The following is a 16,720-nucleotide window of genomic DNA, read 5'->3' as shown; positions in this document are numbered from 1 at the left end:
GACATAACTCATTTGTACAATTGTTTGCGTGTCCATTTGACTTCTCTGTTCTGCTTAAGCAATTCGCTTCGTCTAAAAATTATCTTGGATTTTATATAGAAGGTGGTTGCTCTATTTCAGCTAATCTCGTGGTGAGTAGAGCGCTAAGCTAGGCCAAATGAATCAATAACTCAAAACCTACAGAACGTGAATAAGGAAAATCAGTTCTACGGAAGCCGGAATTCGCGAGCAAAATTGATCAAAGTGCCACCCTTTCACGTAGTTTCTCCAAATCGTCGCCAGCGCAAAACAAAAAGCTGTGGATTAACGTTGAAGCCGGTAGCAACGTTAATATATTCAAAAGTTACAGTGCGAAGAACTCCAGCTCACGGAAATCTGACTTGAATTGTCGAAGAGACAATGTTTTCCCGAAGGCAGGCTTGAGAAAGTATACTCATTTAGTTGTTTACAAAGAAAAACTTGATGCAGTCATGGCAAAGGAAGACTTTTATGCTGCTATCACAATGGTTGTTTAGTTGCGCTTCCTTTGGTCGTGCTGGTCTTTAGCGACATTTAGGCTTGTACTTCTATAGAATTTTTAATATTGATGTTTTCCTTCCACAGAAAACTGCTGCTTCAATATTTATGACGGTAATCCTGCAATAAACCTTCAGGAAGGATGGACACTTTTCTTAAGAAAGCTCATATTTGGAGCCAACATATTAAATGTATTGATGTAGTTTTGGATCTAATGTTTCAACTTTTCAGTCTATAGGTGGGCCACTGTACATCGCCTGCAGGCCTGACTGCTGTATGTAATTATATAGTGCCCCTGTTTTGCTGCCGCATGCAATCAGATGGTTCAAATTCACGAAGAAATTAAGAATGTCACCGGTACCAAAATCCTCACAATAATTTGGGGAGCAGCCTATATGGAATCGAAATTCTGTGGGTACAATACAATACAATACAATCTTTATTGTGCATAAAGGAAAACAAAGCACAGATAGCAGGCCTACCAAAGCCTAAAAGGGCTTGACTGGCAGTGCCTGACAGTCGGGTCACAGAAAATTGCACAGGGTTAATAGCGGAGTTAGCTCTGCTATTAACCTTATTATTAACACTATTATTATTGTTGGTCCAATATAACACTCCTCGAAGCCATTCTCTTTTAGAACCGCAAAACGAAGTAAAACGCTCAACGTTTTCAACTGCAACGCAACTGAGATATTATAAGTGCAGCATCTAAAGCAGCGGTTATATCGAAATGGAAACAAATGTGTGCTAGCGAGGTCCGGACCAGGGCATTACATACGCTCACGAGCATGTAAGTGGACGTCGACTAACGTGCAGAAGTTTCGAACGGACCAATGTAGAACTAAATAGAATCGCATATATAGGTGTAAGGCAGCTCGTATAGCTGCGATATCAATTACACGTAATCCTGCTGTGTTAAAAGGCGAATGAAAATTGTTATTAGAGCACCTTTCAACTTCTTTTAGATAACAAGATGACTCTACCTGGACACATTGCGAAATTTTCGGTACAAAGTGTGGGCGCATATCTTGCATTTACGGTGCATCATATAATGCTGGTATAGTGGAACACGATCGTTTTCATATCGGAACAATGGAATGCACCACCTAATAAAGTTGCAAACACCGCGGATGAAACTGTGGTCCTTACAATTATATTACATTACATTATCAAAATGTATTGAGCCAAGTCACTGCTTTCTTTTTTTTACGTTACGTTGTCCGTTATATATGCTACTAAATTAGAGAGCGTCCCTGTACGCTTTTTAGAAACTCACATATGCCGATGAACAAGGACCTTTAAACTATGTGGACGCAGGTTCCCACTTCAATATTTAAAAAAAAACGTCGGAACACATGAGTATCTCCTAAACACTGCAGAATCATCAAGAGAAATCTCAGAATATGTTCTGACGTAAATGCTCTTAAAATATCTGCTCCAATGCCTCGTTTGGAGACAAACAGGCGCAGTTGTTTCCAAAGAAAATATAAATATAGATGCTGGGGAACTTTCTTTCGCTTCTACACCTTTCGAGTTTCCAGCTGTAGTCACCGATGCGACACGAATCTTGCTTACGTTTGAACAAGGAAGTGCAGGAAGAGTTGCTGACGGCAATTACTGCTCGACGTAAATGCTAAACGGCCGTTACGTACGTCTAAAGGTGGGCGGAGCAAGCAAGAACACACAAACAGGCGATAGCGAAAGATTTCTATTTCAGGCCGAAATTGGCCGTTAGTACAGGTCACAGTTTTCATGATTCACATCCGCTATACATCTAAGCATTTAAGGAACTTTCAAAACTCTTCCAGCATACTTCAATGTTTTTTGAACCGCGCTCTCTATGTGAAATGTCTTAGTTTACTCCTTTATTTTTATGTAAATTGCCGTGTTGGTCACACACTTTGCATAATTTCACTCGAAACAGGATTCCGTTTCAAATCTAGCAGAAGAGATATAAAATGAGTTCTTAAGTAATCAATGGCAGATGTTCTATTCATAAGATACGCTAAAGAGCGGCTTTTTTGGTCGAATTGTAGAATCAGCGACGCCGTTATTGTTCTCATGTATACGATCTAAAAATTGGCAGCGGTCGATGCTGTACAGAATCTATCTGCTGATGAGAGGACCACAGTCTGGTTCTCAAAGGCTCTAGAGAAGAGTTAGTTACAGCAGTTATATTGGTGAAATACAAACTGGAACGTTATCTTCGAGGGTAAATATGTCGGAAAATAATTGGGCTTTTTAACTTCGAAAGACAAATACTTACTGTAATACACCTCCCATACTAACTAAGCGCCAAACCGCAAACAAATTCTTGAATAGTTGTGTTTCACGAAGCAACTGTAGGGCGTGGTGCAACTTGTGCCTCGAATGAATCAGCAGTAAAAAACAACAGTGAGAAGGAGATCCCTGTACACAGTGCTCGTTGCAGGAATGGCATTCATACGTTCGGACGGTATAGTTAATTTCAGTGAGGTTCCGGATCTCAAATGGATACATTATTGCGCCAAAAAGGAAAAAAGAAAGACTTAGGAGAGAAAGTATACTCTCTCTCCTAAGTCTTTATTTTCCTTTGTGGCGCTATAATGTACCCATTAGATCCCAACCAACTGGCCCAACAACAAGTCCTGCTCTGAATCTCAAGGTGCCCAAAGTACATATTGACGCTTGCCTTGTGCATTCCTACTTTTCCTTCTGGAATACACAAATTGCGCGTCATTTCCAAGCCACTCAACATAGCAAAGGTTACCTATTGCTGCAACCGGAAATTTAAAAAAACATGTTAGCACACGCAAAATTCAGCTAACATCATTACCCCGTGATAAAAGCATGTCGCCCGAAGTGCAAAAACTGCAGGCACCTCCAAAGTGCCATTAAAATAACAGCACCGCAAACAGTTATACACACGAAGTCAAATGTAGCGTTACTGTACAAGTTATGATGTAATTTGTATGCTTGAATACAAAGCTCCCTCTGTAAGAAGCAACACATTGCTGCAATGGGACAATGAATGAACGTCAGATTAAATGGACATCGCGCCGACACAGCTAAAAACATTCCCAAAGCCGTCGCGGAGCATTTCAACCAATGAGGTCATAACTTTGATGAACCATAACTTTGAGGATCTGACTGTCAAGTTTCCGTTCTGAACGAGAAAGGAAATACAGATAATCATACCTTATGCATAAGTTCAAGACATTGCAACAAGAGGCGTAAACGCTTCAAATGGAGCTTTGAAATCTATTCGCTATGCTAGATTTCAAGCTATAGGCAATAACACTTAGCTTGGTTGCTTTACTGCCTTTTCCTTCCGTTTTTTCCTCTATTTATTTATTCATTTGTTGCGTTTCAGTAGTTCCTCTAATTTTTTTTTCAACAGCACCGGTTTCTTCCGCTCGTTCTATTATCTCTTTCAGAGACGCGATAACCCACGACCCCCAGTGAAACAGGTACCAGATGGGTTCTGTGCACGCCGTTGACGCGATGGCAGACACACGGCCGTTGACACGTGATTGACGGACGGCCGTGTCACTGGCCTCGTGAACAGCACTCCTTTATTCTGAATTTGACACCCTTGCCGGAAACACACCTTCGCAGGTTGCCCCACACACCCGGCTTACGCCCCCTCCTATTTAGAAGAACCCCAAAAATATATATACTGTGGCGAGGAAAGCATATGTCGCCTTGAAGATGACAAGTCCACTTGTAGAAACGTTGGCTCCTGCTTTCACCTTGTTCTCGTTTTGCTCATTGTCATGAATTTTCATCTCATGCCTTCCCCCTGTTTTTCCTGTTTTTCAGCCTTTGATGTATGCCATAGGCCGATTATTGCAATCAGTGCACGTGGGAAAACACTCAAAGGAGATATAAATAAATACGCACAGGCGCACAACTTCTGGAACACACAAATTCTGCGTCATTCCCTAGCTACTCAACATAGGAAGGTCATCATAAATATATGCTAATGTTGGTAACATATTTAGGGTACTTTAGGTCCTCGCCGGAGCATGGTATATCCCCGTAAGCAAGTGAGCTGATGTTCACTAACAAGTTCACTTCTTGTCGGCAATATACATGACAAGAGTTAAAAGCGGATGCCGAGCACGAAAGCTTAGAAAAGGAAAAACAACGGTACCGTGCGGGAGCCGAAAATTCTTTCCGTTTATAAACTGACCTAAATTTCCTCAGAAAAGAATATAGCTTTGTTTGCGCGAACACTTTGTCCTTTAAAGTAGCTGAATCAAATTATGTTAACGTAAACGCTATCAAAATGCAGGCTCATGAGCCTCTCCTAATGACGAACAGGGGACATTGATCGGGGAAAAAGATGTGCGAGATGTGAAAGCTATTGAACTTCTTTTTCGTTTCTATGCCACTTGCACTGCCAAATGCCGTCAATGAAGGGCTTGAATGCGGTTGACGTATGGACGTGGAAATACAGGAAAAACTGGTGGTGAAGCTTAAAGCGGGAGATAAGAGGTAAACTCCCTACATTCACACAATATACACGGTGGCATCAATAAAACAAAAGAAACAATTGCTAGCCTTTCTGGCGAAATGTCTGTCCTTGGTGCTTGCAACAGTTTTTATCTTAGTTCTCAGGATTAACACGCTTAGAACGACAAAATTCGAGCTAGTTAGTAAGGATTCATTATGCAAGGAAAGGGTAAGGCTTGCAGACACGGACACGAGAGAAGTGAACACGAACGCCATTGAGGAGGCTAAACAAGCAGGATTGTGCAGATGAGTAATAGAACAAGGAAAAGTGCTCAGAGTTCTACAAATCTAGCTGAGAATAAAAGAAAGCCGAGCTTATTAGTAAAGATTCATAATGCAAAGAATGGGTAAAACGTGCAGACACGGACACAAGACACGGACAACACCGTGTTCATGTTGTCCACTTCTCTTGTGTCCCTGTCAGCACGCCTTGCCGCTTCTTTGCATTAGGGTTAACACGCGCTGTATCTCTCAACATTCGAGTGACTTTGCCAAGCGCTTCTTCAACACTTCACTGTGCTGACAGCTGCGTACTTTTAAATTATTTCAGATTCTTCAATATTTTATCACTTTAGGTGAGGGACTACGAAGGCCACACGTAGAGCGTATTTTTGTGAGAACTCCACAGCATTCAAAAACAGAGGAATGGAGATAATATAACCTTTTTAAGAATATAAGTTAAGCACTCTAGCCATAAACTAGAATAAATATACGTGTTTTCAAGCTATTCATAGGCAGAGGAGCCATTATTGTCCTTATTTTTACGCGCTGCAATGGACCAGCGGTCCACGTTGTACAGATTCGAGCTGTTGATGTGGCGACCACATGCCGGTTTGCGAAAGCTTCTTGAGGGAAAATAGTGGCAGGAACTAGACGGACAAAATGCGTACACCAACGTCCTGTTGTACTGTAATTTATCTCCGCATCCACAGAAGTGAGCCCGTCACAGCTTTGCTCTATAAAATACTTTGCTCTAACATGCGCGATGTTGCCATGTCGATGGATGTCGAGTACAATATGAGCCACCAGCCTGCAGCTCTTAACTCAATCAGATGTATACGAGGTGTGATTTTAGCGCCACCACATTTGGATAGTTTTCCACGTGGAAGATAACAAAATTCTTTCTTTTGAGATATATAACTTGATCAGGCGGTTTTCTTTTCCACGAGAAATCAATGTGTTTATTTGAAGAATAACAGAATTTCAGTAATTGCGTTTGCAGCATATGAATTGTAGCCTGCGAGCTTGTAAGATACTTGAAACCGATTCTCGGGACTTCACAAGTACAACAACTAATTTTAGTGTCCAGCTAAATGTGCTCACGTTACAGTTGCTTTTGCTTGTTTATGCATAAAACAACGCTTGCTCAAAAGAAGTGGTAGAATAGTGAATTTTTACATGAAGATTGACGGCCAATATCGGGAATGCGTAGGTTTGCTCTCTTAAAGGTGACGGATCAGCATCAACATACAAAAACCAGTTCCATCCTCAGAATTTGTTCCAAGTTCTTCCTCGCAATATTACTAGCTGCGATACGTAGGTTGAAATATGTGCCGTGAGGAGGTCTATTATTAGAATTTATTATTGCGATATAAATTACGTGGACACTCCAGGCGCAGTTTTCCCGTTAGTGTCGACATTGCCGTGACATTCCACCAAAAGATCAAGGCCGATAAAACCGTCGCCGTATTCTGTATGTGCGAGTGAAAGCTTGCGAGGGTTAGCCGGTGGTCGCGGCTGGGTCTCGCACGCGCGAGATTCAGCGGGAAGCGGGGAGGGAAGCTCGCCGTCCTCCGTTGAGCGCGGGACGCCGGTGTGAGGGCATGGGAGGATGGCGGCGAGTGGGAGGGTGTAGATGTTATACTCCGGCGGCGGCTGCGTACGGCAAGGCGATCGAGCAGCCATACCTTCAAATCGAGATGTGTAATATGAGGTTGTTATAAAACGCAAGAGGCACAATCTAGGTGCACCGGCAGTACTCGAACGCTGGTCGCGCGCACAGTCGACACAAGAGCGTCTTCATCGCCCTCCTCTTGACTATAATAGCCCTCGGGAGAGTAGAGGAGCCTTATTGGCGGCTTACGGCATAGGTAGGATGAGGGGGCCATAGTGCATTGAGGTCGGTTGACATGAAGAAGTCCTTGAAGCGGACTTGCCTTGAAGAAGACAAGTCCGCTTGTTGAAACGTTAGCTCCTTCTTTCACCTTGTTCTCGTTTTGCTCATCGCCTTGAATTTTCATCTCATGCCTTCCCCCTGTTTTTCCTGTTTTTCAGCCTTCGATGTATGCCATAGGCCAATTATTGCAATCAGTTCACGTGGGAAAACACTCAAAGCAGATATAAATAAATACGCATAGGCACACTACTTCTGGAACACACAAATTCTGCGTCATTTCCTAGCTACTCAGCACAGCAAGCTCATCTGAAATGTATGGTAATGTTGGTAAATTTATGTAGGTTGAAATGAAACAATAAAAAAATATCAGCAGAGTCACATAAGACTGCGTATGTGTGGGAATGCGAAAGTATTATTAACGCTTAGGTGAAATGTTTTCGATTCATGTTTTCGACGTGGGTTTGAGGTATGAGGCCACCTTTCAGAAAAAATGTTTTGGTATCGAATGCAAAGTGGAAATTAGTGATCTTTATTAACGATTGCCTTCTTGTGTTCTAATCAGAGTGTTGAAATACACACAAAAGATTTATATATTTGTATTGTAAAAAAATTTACTAATAATGCATCCCACGCCACCAGTCATTCCTCATATATACCTCACCACAAGAAAAATTCCTCTTGCATTTTTGTACATAAGGTCATGATCTATGCAATGAACTAAAATAGTTACGATATCGTCAATCGTAGTTCTTTATTTACAATATTACCAAGAACGACGGTTTTCAGCAAGGAATGTTATTAAAAGAAATGCAACAATAACAAATATTATTGCTCAATTTTATTGTCTCTAGTTGGTTGCACAGCCTGATATACCAAGAATAAGTGTTGAAAGTTTCGTTAAAAAATTTACTCGAGGAAAAAAGTTAGGAATGTTCGCGCAAGCTGAAACGGCAGAGAAGTAAGTTTCGAGAAGAACAACAAAAAAGATTTGATAAAGCTACATATGCCATACAGTAATATCCAGGAGGGTTAAAATCCACCACATTTGTAGCTCAGGTCCTCCTTAGGTTTGTCTTTACTTTTTTTCGCTCGTGCGTCTGCTCAATTTCTTTCCTTGCGTTTCTTGCGGCATCGGTAGACTGACGGGATGATCTCTTGATGCGCTGTTGGTCACCTGTCAAGCAAGCTTTCTTTGTTTGGCGTCCAGGCTCGATCCCAGTGTGTTTCAAGACATGCAGCGTTCCTCTGTTGCCATTGTTAAAATGGCACATGGCATCATACAAGGCAAACTTCAGTGTTGGCAGGATGACATAGACATTTTTATGTACCCTTTGCCAGAGCATGTCGTTGAAACATTCATTGACATTCTGTGTCTTGCCATGCAAACATTTCTTGAGGAGCTCGTCTGAACAAAGGTCTTTGTACGGAACCTTTACTCTGTTCAGAACGTCATTTGAACGTCCTCCCTTGTGCTTGTAGTTACATTGGCCAGCCGCTTTAGCTCGGTTGAAAGCACACCAACTGTTTGCTCCTATAGGGCACAGTCCACGCCTTGGATTGTCGTCCGTGGATCTGCAGTGGAACAAACTAGCTAGCGTTGCTTGTTTCATTCCTGCAAGATTTCCGACGTTGGCTCTGATGGCAATGCCACAGTAATCTTGAAGGCGGTCAATGAGCCCATCAGTCAATTTTCGTTTGCCACCTAATCCACGCACTGTCTTCTACAGCTTTCTTAGCCGGCAGCCAACCCGTTTTTGGACATGGCCAATGCATTCAAATTTTTTCACGCTATTTGGTCCATAAATATCCTTCACTGTCGAGTAGCTCTTTGAGTCTCCATCTCCGTAGTAGTGTTCATATTTCAAACCGCGCGTTGTTTCTGACCTCTCAAACATGCGCTAAAGTCCAACTGGCTCCATACCACCGGCAGTGCCTGTGTGGTTGGCCTGACATGTTGTGTGGTTCGCCTTCCATTCCAGGAATTCACTGCTTGTGGGATTCAGTTTGCTCTTGGTCTTGGATGACTTGCATGTGCTGGACAAAGCTTCCACATCAATTATTTTTCCTGTATCCACAGATATCAAAGAAACACAGCCATTCAATGAAGAGTGGCCACGTTTTTGCCATGTGCCATCCCCTGACACTCCGCACTGATTACTTTTGACAGCCTTCTGCACTTCAGCTGCTGCATCAATCATAGACTTCGATGCAACCTCCTTTGCAGCGCAAGACACCTTCAAAGATATATTATCGTAAGCGGAATGCGATGGGGGTGGAGGCATATTGATAACTTTACAAAATGTTTTCGCACCCATTGCCCACTTCCTAGCTGTCGCATTGCATATACAAGTCGAACATTGTTCTAGGTTGAATGCCCCGACTTTCTTGATGACGAGAAATGATCCTCATAGCCACATTCAACGCACAGAGCAGCCAACACACAAGACACGCCTGCACAGGAGCACTCCTCAAGTTTCAGGGATTTTGCCAAGCACTCCGGACACGCCAGTGATGAAAACACATTTGACACGATGTCAAGGTCAATTATCCTGTTTCCTTCCGGCGTAGAATACGATTTAAGGTCATCGTAGTCCTCCACATCGCCGAGTTTCAAGGCACTTGCCGAAGCACTCACGTTGGCGGAATTGGGTTCGTCGCCCACTTCACCTGTCGTGTGTCTATTTGCGGCAAATTTTCGCTTTCGTCTCCTCTGCGCTCTAAACTTCCCCATTTGCGTAAAGCGCGTAACAACTAAGTGATGTCGTTGAACCACACGAGTCACCGAGCAAGTAGTCTGCGGCTTCTTCAATTTGCGCAGAAACGCTCCAGGGTACACAACGCACGTGATCGAAACATCATGCGTTCTTCTTGGGAAGACGTTTGTTATTAAATGAAAGCAAAAATAGACACAAACGCTTAGAAAAGTTATGATTGTAAACTGAAAAATTGTGGTGCGAAAAAAGGTAAGACCTCCAAAGGAGCCAAATATTTTTTGATATGTGGCAACCGAAACTGTGTTAGTTTCGGTTTGGCAAAACGCACTGGGGGTTACGTATTTGGCTGAATCTTTGGAACGGTTTTAGTTAGCAGCATAATTTTTTTCGCAAATCATACAGAAATGAATGTGTAATGTGATAATATAAAATTCAAAAAAATAAAGTTTTCAAAGTGGCCTCATACCTTAAGTTATTTCTGACGCGCCGTGACTGCTTACAGGCTGCTTAGTCATGCATAGCACGGCTGCTAAGCACGAGCTCGCGGGATCGAATCCCAACTACGGCGGCCGCATTTCGATGGAGACGAAATGCGGTAACACCCTAGTTGTACAAATTTCTTGAGTCCTCCACTACGGGTTGCGTCATAATGAAATCGTGGTTTTGGCAAGTCCAAACCCACGATTTATTTAATCTCATTTCGAAGCTATTTTCGCTGAATCAGTGGGTGTGTTTGCGTATACGCTTGTCTCAAGCTAGAAACATGCGACCATTTTGCTCCCCGACGATCAATTTCATTTCATGCCTAAAGATAGGCTTGCTGCGACTACGTCGTCTTCTTTTGTGTTCCCGTGCTACGTCTTCTGAGGCGTGCTTCCGAAGGCGACCACCTGTCGCAGCTGCCGCTGAGGTAGAAACTTAGGAGGGAGTGCATCGGGGTAGAAAGAGAACCGATGAAATCCTAAGTGCAAGGGGCGAGCGGGAGGCAGCGAGGTGACGTGTGCATTGACGCACGCACAAGGCACACTGCATGAATAGCACTGCATTATTAAGCCTGCCGCACTGGAGGTCCGCGGAATAATTTTTGCCACGTGATGTTTATTACCCTGTACCTAAATCTTAGTACCCAGGTGTTTCCGCGTTTACCCTTCGTCCAAATGCCGCCGCGGTGGCTGGGCCTTTCTCCAGTGACTTCCTGCTTATCTACCCACTTTAACCCTTATAGAAACAATTACCTAACTGCCAATAATTTGCTAATATTTTAGTGCACAACTTTTTATAAGAAAATAACTAGGTTTTATTCAAAAAACACTGTTAATCCGTTTCTGCTTTCACTCCCCTGTTTCTAATTTTCTTCCAGTACCATTTCAAGTGGGCTTCACATCAATGCATTCTGAAAGTAGCGCTAAATGAACTCTAATGGAGCACGGTTGCGACACTTGCGGCGGCCGAAAAACCAACCATACTCGCAAGAAATCGCACCGCTCAAGTTTTCATCCTGTGTATATGTTTGCCATCTGTTAATGGTAGGACATCAAATAGTGCTTGAGTAGATCGGCGCAGCACTGAAATGTCTGAAAAATGCGCATATCTTAATTAATGAGGGAGACCTCATTTTCCAACGATGGCACAGGAATATTTCGTAGCGTACGCATCTTCAATTGACATTTTAGGCGTTTTTTGTTGGTGTGGTAAACGGAAATCAATTAAATTCAGTGGTTCGATGTGCCAAAACCACGATCTCATTGTAAGGCCCAACGCATTGAACACTCCACATTAACTTTTACTACCAATGGATCTTTAACTTTCCTGCGCTGCACGGAACAAGCACGTTCTCGCATTTCGCCCATTACGAAATGGGACCGACTCGGACGGGATGTCATCCCGCGACATTGTCCTTAGGAGTGCTACACCGCAACCAAGAATATAACTAAACAAGATGCGAGCGATTTCGTTGCCTACTTTAGTGCTTCAACCTTAGAAGCAGCAGTGTTTGCCTGAACGTGTGATTATTAACATGTCGTGAATTTATTGTATTTATTTTTCTATAAAACTTCGCTCCGCCAATTCTCAATTCAACACTGTCACTTAGGTTTTTGGAATTTTTTGCAATGAGCGACTATCTAATCAATAAAAATGATCTTGAATGATATTCTCAGTGGTTGCAGTACCTCAGTTGGGCCAGAAGAGATGCCGTCTAACAAGTTTCGTGAAAACGTTTTGCTGTGGTCCTCGAATTGATTTATGCATTCCCTACGATTCGGACCATTGTCCAATTATCTTATGCTCCAGAAAGGCTCTGGAGTCCTGTGATGTTTTTATGAGCTGGGAATGGTGTGACTAGGCATTTTCCATGCTTTTCTCGTGCAAACCAGAAAAGAAAAGTTATAGTTGGAAGTTCTCATTCAATCATTTGTAAGGTGTTACGCACGCGTTTTCGTAACTGGTGGTTTTATTTTGACGCAAACATTTTGACGCTAGCTCAGGTCGTGACCAGAGCCTCACATATAGCCGCAAGCACAGCATTCAAATACAGAGCAATGTAGATAAAATAACCTTTTTAAGAATATGAGTTAAGAACTGTAGCCATAATTTAGAATAAATGTACGTGTTTTCAAGCAATTCATAGCGAGAGAAGCCATTATTATCCTTATTTTTACACGCTGCAATTGACCAGCGGTCTACGTTCTACAGATTCGAGCTGTTGATGTGGCGACCACATGCCGGTTCGCAAAAGCTTCTTGAGGGAAAATAGTTTCAGGAATCGGACGGACAAAATGCGTACACTAAGGTTATCTTGTACTGTAATTTATCTCCGCATTCACAGAAGTGAGCCCGTCTCAGCTTTGCTCTAAAATTATAGCGCAAGTTAGAGCAAATTTGCGGCTGATTACTTGTCACTCGCGTCGTGTTATCTTCGCAATTTTCGGGCCAGGTACTAATGAGTATTGCTCTATTTAAATACTTTCGTCTAACATGCGCGATGTTTCCATGTCGACTGATGTCGAGAACAGTATGAGCGACCAACCTGCTTTTAACTCAATCAGATGTATACGAGGTGTGATTTTAGCTCCACCACATTGATATAGTTTTGCCCGTGGCAGATAACAAAATTCTTACTTTTGAGATATATAACTTGATCAGGCGGCTATCTTCTCTACGGGAAATCAATGTGTTTAATTGAATAATAACAGAAAAGCAGTAATTACGTTTCTCAGTATTTACTTGACAGCACGTATTGCCGCACATGAATTGTAGCCTGCAAGCTTGCAAGAAGCTTGAAACCGATTCTCGGTACTTCACAAGTACAACAAATAATTTTTAGTGTCCAACTGAATGTGCTCACGTTGCAGTTACTTTTGCTTCTTTATGCATAAAACAGCGCTTGCTCAAAAGAAGTGGTAGTTCCCTCGCTGCTGTTGCCGTGCTTCTCCACTCCAGCGTTTTGACAGCGAGTGACACTGTGCTTGTTTATCTAGTTAGTAATCGAAAGTTTACAAGTTAGATAGTAAGTTAGATAGTAGCCGATAAATCTACTATCCCACTTCTTACAGCTGCGTACTAATTTATTATCACAATCGAAGCTTCTTCTTCCGAGCGATACATATGCGACGTGCACCAAGTGCGTAGAGTGCTGGTAGCCTTGCATGCGCTGTGCTTGTAGCGTGTTCACGGCCATAGTGTAAATTACTTATAGCCACTGTATCAGTTATTCAGCCCAGATTCTTTGAGAAAATATACCAAGGAATGGCAGAACATTGAACACAGACAAAATAAGCTCATAAATAGAGCGATATGGGGATTTGATTTGATTTATATACGGCAGTACTTAAAGCATACGCTTCAGACGCCACAATTTTAATTTTTTTCTACTTCTAACAAAGGCCACATGGCCAACAGACGATTACACACAACGTTTCTCTGACACAACGCTCAATCGATTCTGTTTACATACTAAAAAAAAAAAACTGGATGAGACATTTTGCTACAATATTACTTCCCCTGTAGCATTCTTGAGGTGAGGTACCGTTTTTTAAATCTTAGTCATTTCAATGCGGTAGAGGTGTTTAGAGTGCACATTAGGCACGTTGCCCGTGCCTGTTCCCACCATCTGGCAACACTACCGTCAGAAAGGCCGCAGGCAGCATCTTGTACTACGATTTCGAAGTATTATACCTGCCTCCCATCAGGCTTCACCCCCGCAACTAAGCCATCGATTCCTCCATGGTGTTTGGCTCGACCCGCAGTACACCTCACCGTACCAGGAATCAGGAAAAAATCTGAGCTATCATCACCTGCTCTTAAACAACTAACTCTGCTCCTTTTGCACGAGAGGTACGCCGAACACGTACATATTTATACTGATGGATCGGCAACTCTCCAGTGTTCCTCGGGAGCCGTGGTCTTCCCAGCGAAAGCCACCACCATCAGTTTCAAGACATGTCACCCAACGAAACCGATGGCCGCGGAACTTGCAGCCCTTCGCGCTGCACTTCGTCTCGTCAGCCAAGAATAACCTCGAAGATGGTCAATATTCAGTGACTCGAAGGCTGCACTGCAATCTCTGCTATCGGCCCTGCGGCGCGGACCACACGAACAACTGGTATTTGAGATTAGAGAACTCATTCATACCTTAACTGATAAAGGACACCACGTGACATTTCAGTGGCTTCCAAGTCACTGCGGAGTCATAGGGAACGAACACGCTGATAACGCCGCTCGGTCGGCTCTTGAAGGGGACGAAGAGGAGCCGATACCGTTATCAAGGACAGATGCCGCTCGAAAACTTCGATTGATTAGCCGTGACATCACGTTCTCCTTGTGAAACGCTGGAAGTTTTCACGACTACCGACTCCACAATCTTGACTCCTCTCTACGCCTTTGTATTCCGCCTGGACTCTGCCGTCGCGAAGCTACCCTGCTTTGTCGACTATGGCTAGGGGTGGCTTTCACCAAGTCTTTCGCTTACCGAATTGGATGGGCCGACGACGCCTCGTGTGAGGACTGTGGTGACGAGGAGACTTTTCAACACCTTCTTTGTGACTGTCCTCGATATAATTTACAGAGACAATCACTCGCAAACGCGATAGCGCGCTTTGACCAAAGACCTCTCACAGAGGAACTTATTTTAAAATACCGCCATCATAAGCCTTCGCAGCAGAGGGCGACGAGTGCACTGTTGCGGTTTTTGAGGGCGACAGAATTGGACAGGCGGCTGTAGCCTGAACAGATGTTGACAGTGCTTCAAGTGTCACTGTGCTGCGCGATGACAGTATTCAGTGACAGTGACCGATTGTGATTGTGTGTCTATTCTCTTTCCTTTCCTTATCTCTACTTTGTCACCACTTTACCTCCCCCTCCCCTCTCTCCCCAGCGTAGGGTAGCCAACCGGATCTCTTTCTCTGGTTAACCTCCCTGCCTTTCCCCTTTCCTCTCTCTCTCTCTTAGTCATTTCAAGAATGCGGGGGGTCTAAACTATGTTGATAAACAAATCTAAATAAACTATATTTCAAGTGTGCCTTCCAAATAGTCGAGTTGCTACAAAAATAACTGCGCTTACGCCGTGATTATTAGTGGTCATTGGCGGTAGCTAGTATGCATCACGATGTACGGTGGTGTGAACCACTGTGTGAGAAATTTGACTTAATTTTTACACAATTATGGATCTTTACATAACTATCACATCTTCACTGCTTGATTTTGATTGTCGGTGAAAATTAGTCAAATAGTAGCGATGTAGGCAAACGAGTAGTTTTGGATTGGAATATGCGTCGACAAGAACAAACAAAACTTTCAAGATGTGTCGGGTTCAAACACCTATAGGTTGGTGACGCTCTTCAATAAAAAATTCCTGCTGACGGCATTCATGTTAGACGTCACTCTTGAAGTCAAGTTTTATACCAAAGAGATTCGTTTCTAAAAGTATGGCCTGTGAATGACTTCTTTTAAGTAAACAAAATATTTTATATTAAGCACTCGCCACGACCTAAGGCGCTGGAATGTAAGTTCCTTTTGATGCACCAGCACTTCTCCGGTGCAGGAAAAAGATGCGGTGGTCGCGTTGGTGGAACACGGCGTGTGGCGTTGACTCCTCACGATGATGGCTGTCTGACACCGCTAGCTCTACGCGCATTCCCCGCGATTGCAGCTGCCGCTGATGAAGTAATATGTTGGTGGCACAAAGAAAGGGACAAGCGATAAAAATTTACAAGCATCATACCATCTAGCAGTTGCTGAGGTAACGGCATCGTTGCTGCTTAGGTGTAAAAGGGCGCGTGAAGTTTGCGTTTGACTGTGTACGTTTAAAATCTTTTAGCTGGCAATGCGGTAAGAACACGCTGGTATCGCTAGCAAGGTGTAAAAAAAATTTAATTATGGTGTTTTACGTGCCAAAATCACTTTCTGATTATGAGGCACGCCGTAGTGGAGGACTCCGGAAATTTTGACCACCTAGGGTTCTTTAACGTGCACCTAAATCTAAGTACACGGCTGTTTTCGCATTTCACCCCCATCGAAATGCGGCCGCCGTGGCCGGGATTCGATCCCGCGACCTCGTGCTCAGCAGCCCAACACCATAGCCACTAAGCAACCACGGCGGGTAGCAAGGCGTATGCGAACTGGAATTAGACATGTCTGATATGTGGTGGCTTCTTGCGACCGTCACCATCTGCGTGCCCTGGGGACAACTTCTCTTAAATAACATAAAAAAGAAAGAAAGAAAGAAAGAAAAAAAGAAAAAGAAAGAAAGAAAGAAACCAGGAAGTGAGAGGGGTGTCGATATTTAGTGCTGTTTTAGCGCGAATGTTTCATTTCCCTTTTTTTATGGTCCGACCACGCTCCGATTTTTCGACAGCAATGCCAGCATTTTTTTGTTTTC

General features: G+C 43.2%; 1 pseudogene; it reads right to left on the bottom strand.

The window, feature by feature from the left end:
- Window positions 1-8,181: 8,181 nt before the first annotated feature.
- LOC140213474 (uncharacterized) lies at window positions 8,182-9,860 on the bottom strand (annotated as a pseudogene).
- Between the last annotated feature and the right edge of the window lie 6,860 nt (window positions 9,861-16,720).

Source organism: Dermacentor andersoni, chromosome 10 (assembly GCF_023375885.2).
Source record: "Dermacentor andersoni chromosome 10, qqDerAnde1_hic_scaffold, whole genome shotgun sequence".
NCBI classification, from domain to species: Eukaryota; Metazoa; Arthropoda; class Arachnida; order Ixodida; family Ixodidae; genus Dermacentor; species Dermacentor andersoni.
The sequence above is the reverse complement of the archived record's forward strand: the minus strand, read 5'-3'. Positions and strand labels throughout refer to the sequence as shown.